Genomic DNA, 13,135 nt, shown 5'->3' with positions numbered 1-13,135 from the left:
ACCATCAGTTTGTGGATGATGGGATGTACTAAAAAGTAACTTAGTACCAACTTTCCTCCACAAAGTGTTCCAAAAGTAACTCAAAAAAATGGAATCCCTATCAGAAACAATAGGTTTAGGAATAATATACAAGCGAACCACCTCTTTAAAGTACAAATCAGACACATTAGATGCATCATTGGTTTTATGACATGGCCCAAAGTGAGCCATTTTTGAAAACCTATCCACCACCACTATAATGAAATCCTTCCCCCTTTGAGCTCTAGGCAAAGCCATACCGAATTCCATTGACACATCTTCCAAGGACGAATAGGAACTGGCAAAGGAGTGTAAACACCATGCTTGAAAGTTTTTTTCGTCATCCGACATGTAACACACTTGCCCACTATGTTGGTTACATCCCCAACATCTTTAGGCCATAAGAAATGTTCTTAAAGCACCTCCAAAGTTTTGGTAATGGAAAATTGACCCGCCAAACCACCACCATGAGCTTCACGAATCAGCAACTCCCGTCTTGCATGTTTAGGGACACAAAGGTGATTGCCTTTTGATGCCTTTATGGGCTTGATTAAGTGAGTAGGGTTGTGTTTAGGTAAATTAAGCTAGAATAACAACCACAAGTGATAGGTGTATGGGAAGCAATTGATAGATTAGTAACAAATCAAGACCTACTAAATTGTATACCGGTGAAAACTATCCAAGACATAATATTTGATTGAATGCAAATCAAGTCAAGAACATGTCTCGACTATGACAAGTAGTGAACTATAACTATAATTCAAAGTGAACAAAGGTTCTTTTGATTAAAATTTTGTCTATCTCTTTTTTCCATGCATACTTGGCTTATATGAAGCCTTTATTACAAAGTTGGTGGTTACAAGGCACCCAACCAGCAACTCAGTAAAACTAATAATGAAAATTAAAGTAACTCATGAAACCACACAAAAAACATCTAACACACAAATGACTGAAAAAGGCGTCCATCCTCCATTAAGGAGCCACAAGAAGCATTAAAGTGTAACCCTAAGCCACCAAAGAGTATCAAAAATGGCTAGGAGGCTTGATGAAGCAAAAAGTAACAGTTTCGAGCACTTATGAAGCCTTTAAAATGTTGCCCTAGCCTTCATGCGACCCTAATTCAATTCGTAGGTTACCATGCACAACCCAACCATTGAGGCCAAACCACCTTCTAGCCTACTAGTAATCACTAATCCATCACCTTTTGGGCTTTCATGATCCATGCATGGATCATCCCCTCCCCCTTTGAAAGGAAATGACCTCAATTCATCAAGGCCATACTTACTCTGACTTGAACACACGCACGGATCCTATGTAACATGTAGTGATGTATAAAGTATCTAATTAGTTGTGTAATCACTAATTAAGTGAGTAAAGGTACTTTAATGTATGAAAACACTTTGTTTCAAGTGTTAGGAGTGCTAAAGGTTGCATCTAAGGAGTGTATGGCCTCACTATGGAGTTTACACTTCACTTTGCCACACTTAAGTGTGTTTACGGTTGGGAGACCATTTCCCCCATGAGTTTACGGCCGTAAACTCATGGAAATGGTGAGTTTGTGTGTCTAAAGGTCTCATGCATCACAAGGAAGGCTCCTAGGATCAATTCGAGGGCTTGGGAAGTGATTAGGGTTCAATTGGGTACTCCCTTGGAGTTTACGGTCCTTGGACCACTCCTTGGGAGTTTACGGTTTGGGTTTACGGTTTGGGTTTACGGTTTGGGTTTACGGTTCTTGAATGTTCAAGAACCGCAAACTCAAGTTTATGGCCAAAAAGTCACGATTTTGGGTTCCTTAGTTCATGCATGCAAGTATCTAAGCTATATCTAATCATTAGAGAAGGTTTGGAAGTGTTTTGGGGCTTCAAAACCCTCATATAGGAGTTCATGGTTTTGGGAGGCTCCCCAAACCGTAAACACATGCATGTTGAGGCATTTGGATGATTCAAACTTGAGATGGCATGAATACTAAGTTAAACAACAAGTTAGGAAGATTACCTTTGATTTTTTTTTTTGAGGCTTGAAAGTGGTGTTCTTGAGCCAAACCCGATTTTAGAGAGAGAAAGCTCCAAGGTGGGGAAAAGGCTCTAAAGGTGGACACTCCTCCTTTATATATGGTTGCCTAGTGGGGACCCACCATGCACTGTCGTTTAATCGGAGCTAAATGTTTTTACCCGGTAAACTAACCGTAACCCGACTTAGATGCTTTTATTTCGTCATTAAATATATATTATTTTAATAACTCAAAATGAATTATTTTAATAAATAAAAGTTAACGGAAAATTTTAATAGAACTAACTTTTATTAACGGAAACGGGTTACAGTGACGGAGTAAATTTCGGGTTGTCACACCCACTATGTTGGTTACATCCCCAACATCTTTAGGCCAGAAGAAATGTTCATAAAGCACCTCCAAAGTTTTGGTAATGGAAAAATGACCCGCCAAACCACCACCATGAGCTTCACGAATCAGCAACTCCTATATTGCATCTTTAAGGACACAAAGGTGATTGCCTTTTGATGCCTTTATGGGCTTGGTTAAGTGAGTAGGGTTGTGTTTAGGTAAATTAAGCTAGAATAACAACCACAAATGATAGGTGTATGGGAAAAAATGGATAGATTAGTAACAAATCAAGACCGACTAAGTTGTATACCGATGAAAACTATCCAAGACATAATATTTGATTGAATGTGTATCAAGTCAAGAACACGTCTCGACTATGACAAGTAGTGAACTATAACTATAATTCAAAGTGAACAAAGGTTCTTTTGATTAAAACTTCATCTATCTCTTTTTTCCATGCATACTTGGCTTTTATGAAGCCTTTATTAATAAGTTGGTGGTTACAAGCCACCCAACCAACAACCCAGTAAAACTAATAATGAAAATTAAAGTAACTCATGAAGCCACAAAAAAAAAACGTCTGACACACTAATGAATGAAAAAAGTGTCCATGCTCCATTAAGGAGCCACAAGAAGCATTAAAGTGTAACCCTAATCCACCAAAGAGTATCAAAAAAGGCAAGGAGGCTTGATGAAGCTAAAAGTAACGGTTTTGCGCACTTATGAAGCCTTTAAAATGTTGCCCTAGCCTTCATGCGACCCTAATTCAATTCGTAGGTTACCATGCACAACCCAACCATTGAGGCCAAACCATCTTCTAGCCTACTAGTAATCACTAATCCATCACCTTTTGGGCTTTCAGGATCCATGTATGGATCATCCCCTCCCCATTTGAAAGGAAATGACCTCAATTCATCAAGGCCATCCTCAACAAGATACGGTCAAAGGTCTCCCACATTAAAGGTAGCATGCACTCCATGGTCTCATCCCAAATCCACCTTATAAGCATTATCATTGACATGTGACTCCACTTTGTAGGGACCTTCAGCTCTTGGCATCAACTTTTGTTCTTCCTTTTGTTAGGAAAACGTTCTTTCCTCATATGCACCTAAACCAAGTCACCATCTTGAAAGACACGTGGTTTCCTATGCATGTTGGAATTCTGTCTGTACACCTCATTCACGGCTTCAATCATCATGCGAACTTGATGGTATAGTTTCACCATGGCCTTCAACTTGTCATTAGCATCCTTGTGAACCAATTCATCCATTGGCAATGGAATCAAATCCAAAGGCATGTAAGGATTCACACCATACACCACTTATAAACAAGAGTGACCTGTAGCATAAGTACGAGAACGATTACAGGCAAACTCAGCATGTGCAAGTCTGATGTCCAATTGTTTTTGAGTTTTGCTAACCAACCCCCTCAACAACGTACCCAAAGTTCTATTAGTCATCTTCGTTTGCCCATCAGTTTTTGGATGATGGGATGTACTAAAAAGTAACTTAGTACCAACTTTCCTCCACAAAGTGTTCCAAAAGTAACTCAAAAACATGGAATCCCTATCAGAAACAATAGGGTTAGGAATAATATGCAAGCGAACCACCTCTTTAAAGTACAAATCAGACACATTAGATGCATCATTGGTTTTATGACATGGCCCAAAGTGAGCCATTTTTGAAAACCTATCCACCACCACTATAATGGAATCCTTCCCCCTTTGAGTTCTAGGCAAAGCCATACTGAATTCCATTGACACATCTTCCCAAGGACGAATAGGAACCGACAAAGGAGTGTAAACACCATGCTTGAAAGTTTTTTCGTCATCCGACATGTAACACACTTGCCCACTACATCCCCAACATCTTTAGGCCAGAAGAAATGTTTTTAAAGCAGCTCCAAAGTTTTGGTAATGGAAAATTGACCCGCCAAACCACCACCATGAGCTTCACGAATCAGCAACTCACGTATTGTATGTTTAGGGACACAAAGGTGATTGACTTTTGATGCCTTTATTGGCTTGATTAAGTGAGTAGGGTTGTGTTTAGGTAAATTAAGCTAGAATAACAACCACAAGTGATAGGTGTATGGGAAGAAATTGATAGATTAGTAACAAATTAAGACCTACTAAGTTGTATACCGGTGAAAACTATCCAAGACATAATATTTGATTGAATGCATATCAAGTCAAGAACACGTCTCGACTATGACAAGTAGTGAACTATAACTATAATTCGAAGTGAACAAAGGTTTGGGTTTACGGTTTGGGTTTACAGTCCTTGAATGTTCAAGAACCGCAAACTCAAGTTTATGGCCAAAAAGTCACCATTTTGGGTTCCTTAGTTCATGCATGCAAGTATCTAAGCTATATCTAATCATTAGAGAAGGTTTGGAAGTGTTTTGGGGCTTCAAAACCCTCATATAGGAGTTCACGGTTTTGGGAGGCTCCCCAAACCGTAAACACATGCATGTTGAGGCATTTGGATGATTCAAACTTGAGATGGCATGAATACTAAGTTAAACAACAAGTTAGGAAGATTACCTTTGATTTTTTTTTTGAGGCTTGAAAGTGGTGTTCTTGAGCCAAACCCGATTTTAGAGAGAGAAAGTAGAGAGAGAAAGCTCCAAGGTGGGGAAAAGGCTCTAAAGGTGGACACTCCTCCTTTATATATGGTTGCCTAGTGGGGACCCACCATGCACTGTCGTTTAATCGGAGCTAAATGTTTTTACCCGGTAAACTAACCGTAACCCGACTTAGATGCTTTTATTTCGTCATTAAATATATATTATTTTAATAACTCAAAATGAATTATTTTAATAAATAAAAGTTAACGGAAAATTTTAATAGAACTAACTTTTATTAACGGAAACGGGTTATAGTGACGGAGTAAATTTCGGGTTGTCACATCATCCCCCCGTTAGAGGGAATTTCGTCCCGAAATTCAGAATTCAAGTAGTTACGTTATTACAACACAACTAAGCAAAGAGATGAGCATAGTTAAGTTTCATTTGATCCTCGCGCTCCCAAGTGAACTCTGGTCCTCGTTTGGCGTTCCAACGAACCTTCACAATCGGGATGTGGCTTTGCTTCGTTCGTTTGACCTCTCGGTCCATGATCTCCACAGGTTCTTCCACGAAGTTGAGGCTCTCATTGATCTCGATTTCATCGAGTGGAATTATGAGAGTCTCTTCGGATAGGCACTTTTTCAAGTTCGAGACGTGGAAGGTAGGATGTACATTACTAAGTTCGCGGGGTAGATTGAGTTTGTAAGCTACGGGGCCGATTCTAGCGAGAATCTCAAAAGGACCTACGTATCTTGGATTCAGCTTTCCGCGCTTTCCGAAGCGTATCAAGCCTTTCCAGGGTGAGACTTTCAAAAGGACTCGGTCTCCCACCTGGAATTCCAAGGGTTTCCTCCGTTTGTCTGCGTAGCTTTTCTGTCGGTCTCTTGAGGCTTTAAGTCGTGCTCGGATTTGTACGATCTTTTCGGTGGTCTCGCGGATGATTTCTGGACCGGTGAGAGTGCTGTCAGGAACTCGTCCCTTAGCTAATTGAGTGTCGCCTACCTCGGCCCAGCACAGAGGGGATCTGCACTTCCGGCCGTATAGGGCTTCGAATGGGGCAGCTTTGATGCTTGTGTGATAACTGTTGTTGTAGGAAAACTCGACTAGGGGTAAGTGGGTATCCCACGCCTTACCAAAGTCGATTACACAGGCTCGCAGCATATCCTCCAAGGTTTGAATAGTTCTCTCACTTTGTCCATCGGTTTGAAGATGGTATGCTGTGCTCATATCCAGCTTAGTTCCAAGAGCCTTATGTAGTGACTGCCAGAACCTCGAGGTGAACCTGCTATCCCGATCGGAAATAATGGACACAGGTACACCGTGCAGTCGGACTACCTCTTGGATGTAAATTCGCGTAAGTCTCTCCATTTTGAAATTTTCCTTGATAGGAAGGAAGTGGGCGGATTTGGTTAGCCGGTCGACAATTACCCAAATGGTGTCGTACCCACTCGGAGATTTGGGCAATTTGGTAATGAAATCCATAGTAATTCTCTCCCACTTCCATTCAGGTATCTCTGGCTGTTGGAGAAGACCCGAGGGTTTCTGGTATTCGACCTTGACCTTAGCGCAAGTAAGGCACTTATTCACGAAGGTAGCGATTTCCGCTTTCATGTTAGGCCACCAGTACGATTTCTTGAGATCCAGGTACATCTTATCTGAACCTGGGTGAATGGAATATCGAGTGTTGTGCGCTTCTTTCATGACCAAGTCTCTGAAGCCACCGTGTCGCGGTGTCCAGATCCGGTCCATGAGGTAGTAAACTCCGTCATCCTTGACTACCAGATTCTTATCCATTCCTCGCAGGGACTCTCCCGCCACATTTTCCGGTTTCAAAGCTTCAAGCTGTGCTCCCTTAATTTGTGCGGGTAGATGCGAATGGATAGTCATGGTTAGGGACTTGACTCTTCGCCCAGAATATTCCTTCCGACTTAGGGCGTCTGCTACTACATTGGCTCTACCAGGGTGGTAACGAATTTCACATTCGTAGTCATTGAGTAGCTCGACCCACCGTCGTTGTCTCATGTTGAGCTCCTTCTGGTTGAAGATGTGTTGGAGGCTTTTGTGGTCGGTATAGATGGTGCTCTTTGTACCATACAGATAGTGTCTCCATATCTTTAGGGCGAACACGACCGCTCCTAGCTCGAGGTCGTGCGTGGTGTAGTTGACTTCGTGTGTCTTCAGCTGTCTTGAGGCGTAGGCGATGACCTTACCTCGTTGCATCAGAACACAGCCGAGCCCCTGATTGGATGCATCGCAATATACTACGAAGTCATCTGTCCCTTCGGGGAGGGACAGTATCGGCGCGGTGCACAAGGCTTGCTTCAGGGTTCGGAATGCCTTCTCTTGTTTTTCTTCCCAGTCAAAGGTCACGCCTTTCTGGGTCAATGCCGTAAGAGGCTTCGCGATCCGAGAGAAATTCTGAATGAATCTTCGGTAGTAGCCAGCGAGGCCTAGAAATTGGCGAATTTCTGTAGGCGTCTTCGGTGCTGACCAGTTCTCAATAGCCTTAATCTTGGATGGGTCCACGTGGATTCCTTCTTTGCTAACCACGTGTCCTAAGAATTCGACTCTTCGGATCCAAAATTCGCACTTTGAGAACTTTGCGTAAAGCTTCTCCGATCGTAGAGTTTCCAGGACCTGTCGCAGATGATCGCTATGCTCTTCCTCACTTCTAGAGTAGATAAGTATATCATCAATGAAGACGATGACGAACTGATCCAAGTAAGGACGGCATACTCTATTCATCAAGTCCATGAAGACTGCGGGCGCATTGGTCAGTCCGAACGGCATCACTACAAACTCGTAGTGCCCGTAACGAGTCCGGAAGGCTGTCTTCGGAACATCCTCTTCGAGCACTCGCAACTGGTGATACGCGGACCTTAGATCAATTTTGGAAAAGTAACTCGCCCCTTGCAGTTGATCAAATAAATCGTCTATACGAGGAAGGGGATAACGGTTCTTGATTGTCAGCTTGTTGAGTTCTCTGTAGTCGATGCACATGCGGAACGATCCGTCTTTCTTCTTTACGAACAAGACTGGTGCTCCCCAGGGTGAGAAGCTTGGTCTTATAAAGCCCTTGTTGAGCAGTTCGTTAAGTTGGCCGGATAGTTCTTGCATCTCAGCAGGCGCTAGACGATAGGGCGATTTAGCTACGGGGGTAGCTCCTGGAATTAAATTGATTCTGAACTCGACTTGACGTTTGGGAGGTAGGCCTGGCAGTTCCTCTGGAAAGATGTCAGGGAAGTCGCACACGACGGGGAAATCTTTGAGTTCTTTCGTTTTCCGGCTCGTGTCGACAACGTGTGCAAGGAATGCGCGATATTCCTTGCGCAAGTATTTCTGAGCTTGAATGCTCGAGATGATGCGAAGGCGCGTACTGGGTTTGTCTCCGTAGATCATCAATGTTTCATTGTTGGACAAGTTCAAACGGATGGCTTTGTCAAAACACAGGATGTCGGTATGATAGAGACTCAACCAGTCCATGCCTATGATGACATCAAAGCTCTTGATCGCTACTGGTATGAGATCGATAGGAAACGAATGATTATCTAGCGTGAGGGTACAACCTATGTAGATTTCGTTAGAACTTTCCGTCATGCCGTTAGCCATTTCTACTACGAAGGTTTCTTTCAGTGATTGCGGTGATTGTTTGAGTAAGTGTTTAAAGTTTTGATTTACGAAACTTCTTTCTGCCCCACTATCGAATAGAATACAAGCATAATAGTTATCGAGAAGGAACGTACCCGTGACTACGGTGGGGTCTGCTACAGCCTCATTATGGCCAATAGCAAGTAGTCTACCTGCTCCTCCCGCGTTGCCAGCCTTTGGACAATTCCTTTTGAAATGTCCGACTTCGCCACAGCCATAGCAGGCCTGGCTCGCTCCCGAACTGGGAATTTGGGAAATAGGTTTGGGAGGTGCTCTGCAGAACCGGATGGTGTGGCCCTTCCGGTCGCAATTGGTGCAGTGCATTTCACGGCATGGGCCGTTATGATGGAAGGCGCACTTATCGCACTTGGGTAGATTCCCCGCATATGTTTTGGCGGGCACAGGGACAGTAGGAGTAGTGGCAGCATGGACAGCCACCATTTGCTGGTTACTGGAAGAGGATTTGACTGATTTACCCTTCTTTCGATCTCCCCGTTTTCTCTTGTTGTCGGAGGCGTGAGTTGGAGCAGTAGTGATGGTTGTAGTTGTTGATGGAGCACGGGGAACTTCATGATCGATAAGCATTTGGGCCAACTCCTTGGCACTTTCAAATGTCGTTGGTCTTGATGATAGAACGTTCCCACGATACGGAGGCACTAGGCCCCCGATGTATCGCTCAATCTTCTTAGCTTCCGAGGGAATTATGTTAGGGCATAGGGCTACCAGCTCGCAGTACCGGGTGGTGTAAGCTACTATATCGGAACCCTGCATTTTGAGATTCCAGAGTTCCTCCTCCAATTTCTGAATTTCTCCCTTTGGGCAGTACTCTGTCATCATTAGGTCTTTCAGTGTATCCCAACCCATGGCGTTAGCTACTACCAGGGAGAGTGTTTTGACATGGCATTTCCACCATGTTAGGGCCCTTTGGGTAAGTGTACAAGTAGCAAACTTTATCTTGCTCCCTTCGGGGCAGGGCACATTTCGAATACTGCTTCGGTTCTTTCGAACCATTGGGTTAGGGCGAGGATTCCCCCGGTCCCGTTGAAGTAGGTAGGCTTGCAACTGATGAAATCTTTGTAGGTGCATTCCCGAGCACGGGGGTGGGTTTCACCCTGGCTAGAGTTAGATCCCAGTCCACCTCCACTCGCACCACCAGAATTGACTTGCGCCAGAGCAGCGGTCACGGCTGCAGTCACGGCTGTTTGGAACAACACCGGGTCGAACTGCGGAGGAACCGGCGGTGTAGGTGGTGGGGGTGGAGCTCGAGTTGCGGGAGTTCTCCTGGTTGGACGCTTGCGAGGCGGCATCCTGTACTGAAAGATTACGAAAATGATGACAATAGTAAGAATTGGTTTGTAAACAGGATAAGAGTGTTTCTTGGACTAAATCTCTATAGTCCAAAAAACAAAAGGGGAATGTACTACTAGGTTAGGGACACCCAAAAGCACAACTTCCCCATCGATTAGATACTGCCAATATTACTGGTATTACTGATGTATAATGAGTTCGGGAAAGAAAATGACCTAGCAGGAGGTCTTACATCAAACCATCAAGGAAAAATGTTGGCAGTTTAGTAGTCTCGCTAGAGTACTTCCAAAGTTAGGAATGTTTACAGGCATGTACTCTATCGATTATAGAAAAGAAGGCTATTCCTTAATCAAAAGGGAAGGATGAGTTGGCATCTTTTACTGGCGACGGGGATCCTTTGGGGCAAACCCTAAGATCAGCCAGTTGGCGCACAACTCCCTGAAGATGTCGCTCGTGCGTCCTCTGACGTGCTCGGAGTTCCACGGCTTCCGCTCGGGATGCAGTGATGCCATTTACGCGAGAATGGGGAAAGAAATTGATAGGCGCGCTAATCTAGATTACTTATAAGATGATCGTTATTAGTCGACCCAATATTTGCATAGTGCATATCAATTATATGTAATCGAAGCATAATAGACCTTCGAATAAGTGACCCTAACTCCAAGCCCACAATCAAACAAGAACAGGAAATGAAGCAAAGGTCACAGATTCTAAGTCTATAACGCCTTAGTCACATGTAACCGTGGTGTATCCACTTAGCAACTATTGCCCTACTAGTAACGACCCTTTTAGTTCTCACATATGTTGTAACTAGAATGTAGAATACTCCTATAGTATTCTTGTTCTGATGTTCTTGTAGCAGTATTGGTAAGTTTTAGACTTGTTGCAACACCACAACCATTCTTAGGCACATGCTAGCCACTCCTAGGAAAATGTAGTTGATCAGGCTACATCCGCCTAGTTTTGGCCATATGTCTCTAAGCCTAACTGTGATGTTCAACAATCTTAATACTTTTGTTCTGTTCTAGTATGATACTGACCCTTTGTATGAATGAATGTATATATATACGTAGTTAAATATTTTATTATTTAAAAGTATATATTCTTGTTCAGAGTGTTTTAGTCCCGATGTGTTTATAGTTTGTATATCTTTTATGGGTTGATATACTTGATTCACTATAAACAGTGCTCTGATACCAATCTGTCACACCCCAAAACCGAGAACGGCGGAATACGTTCTGGGGTGGAGGACGTCATGTACAGTATCATAACAAAGCATAATAGTAAAGACAAGCGACAACATCCATTGCATTAAGATAATAATTGTAATACAAACGTGTTCAGTACAAATGTTAGACACCAAAAATACAATCAAAATAAAGTGGAGTCTTATGTGTGCTCCGTCTTCTCAAAAGCTGCATCCGTACCTGTCTACTGATGACCTGAGAATACAAGTTATTTTGAAAACGTTTATCAGCATAAAGCTGGTGAGTTCATAAGTATTTAGTGTCATTTCATGTATAAAATATTCACAATTATACATTGTAAAAGAAAGTTTCGGTGTTCGAAAATAGTATGTGCCCTAGAAAACCCTATGTTTTCCAGAAAAAGTAGTCTTCACCAAGACCCGATGGTTTGTTTGTTCCTTTGATAATGTACAAGTTTTCTCAGTAGTTATTAGTTTGAAAATATAGTTTTAGACTTTATTCATGTATAGTAATGAGAAAAATGTTTTACCCCAATAGTATCACTGTCGGCCATATGAAATGAAATGCAGGCTCCAGGTAGTATTAAATGTACAATACTCCTCAGGGAGTCTGTTGCCTTTAATTCTTAAAGTATTAATTAAAGGTTTGAATGTGAACTCGTACGTAACCATGCTGATTGACGATCGAATCCCTTTGACCCTCCGAGTCATATGTAGTGATGTGACATTTTGTCACCCCTGGGCCTAGACGGCTCGGACTGTAGCTAGCAGTCGGGATGTGGGAGTGTCTGTCCCGTATAGATCTATACACATAATGCCCGCTCTCCCTCCAGGAGACTCTGGTTACGCGGTGATAGCACAAAGATGTGTCGTATCGAGAAATAGTATGTCACATTCTATTTTAGTAAGTTCTCTTGTATAGTATGTAGTGTTCTCTTTGTATAGTACATAATGTTCTCCTCGTATAGTATATAGTGTTCCCTTGTATAGTATGTAGTGTTCTCTTGTATAGTACATAGCATATATTGACTCACAACTGAACCGACTCTAGTAGTTGTCATGGCAATAGTAGTAGTGAGTAGTATCCCTTAACTATACCTATTATAGTTAAATAGTATTGTTGGTTGCATGTCTTTGATATCCAAAGGCATTGAACTGATATGAAAACTTTTATATCTGACACAAATATATGAGATATATAACTAAGAATTCAACGAGAGTCGGACTAATAACAAAATACCCTAAGCCCACAATCAAACAAGAACAGGAAGTAAGGTGAGTTATTAGTCCTAAGTCCTTCAAGTCTTACTTATATAAATATATTGGTGTAGATATGGTTTGGGAATAAAAATAGTTTAAACGAATTTTGGAAAATATTTTTATAGTGATTTACACGAAAATGAATTTGGAAAGCATTTGAAAATAGTTTAATTGGCAATATAGTTGAAAGCATAGAAAATCCCTTTTTGGTGGTAAAAACAGTTAATAGTGTAGAAAATCCTTTTGGTTGCAAGTTATAGTTCACATGCGATTGTTACTATAACTTATTTGGTTCAACTTGTATTCCCCCCCCCCATAAAACAGTTAAAAACATTTAAAAAGATTCATTTAGGGGTATGAACTCACCTGTAGTGAGTGAAGTGGATGGAAACGCCGAGTAGGATGCTAGGTGTCAAGTGAGGACTTGAACACACGCACGGATCCTATGTAACATGTAGTGATGTATAAAGTATCTAATTAGTTGTGTAATCACTAATTAAGTGAGTAAAGGTACTTTAATGTATGAAAACACTTTGTTTCAAGTGTTAGGAGTGCTAAAGGTTGCATCTAAGGAGTGTATGGCCTCACTATGGAGTTTACACTTCACTTTGCCACACTTAAGTGTGTTTACGGTTGGGAGACCATTTCCCCCATGAGTTTACGGCCGTAAACTCATGGAAATGGTGAGTTTGTGTGTCTAAAGGTCTCATGCATCACAAGGAAGGCTCCTAGGATCAATTCGAGGGCTTGGGAAGTGATTAGGGTTCAATTGGGTACTACCTTGG

The sequence above is a fragment of the Lactuca virosa genome, chromosome 4, assembly GCF_052849685.1.
Source record: "Lactuca virosa cultivar CGN04683 chromosome 4, Lactuca_virosa_CGN04683_v6, whole genome shotgun sequence".
Taxonomy (NCBI): Eukaryota; Viridiplantae; Streptophyta; class Magnoliopsida; order Asterales; family Asteraceae; genus Lactuca; species Lactuca virosa.
The sequence above is the reverse complement of the archived record's forward strand: the minus strand, read 5'-3'. Positions refer to the sequence as shown.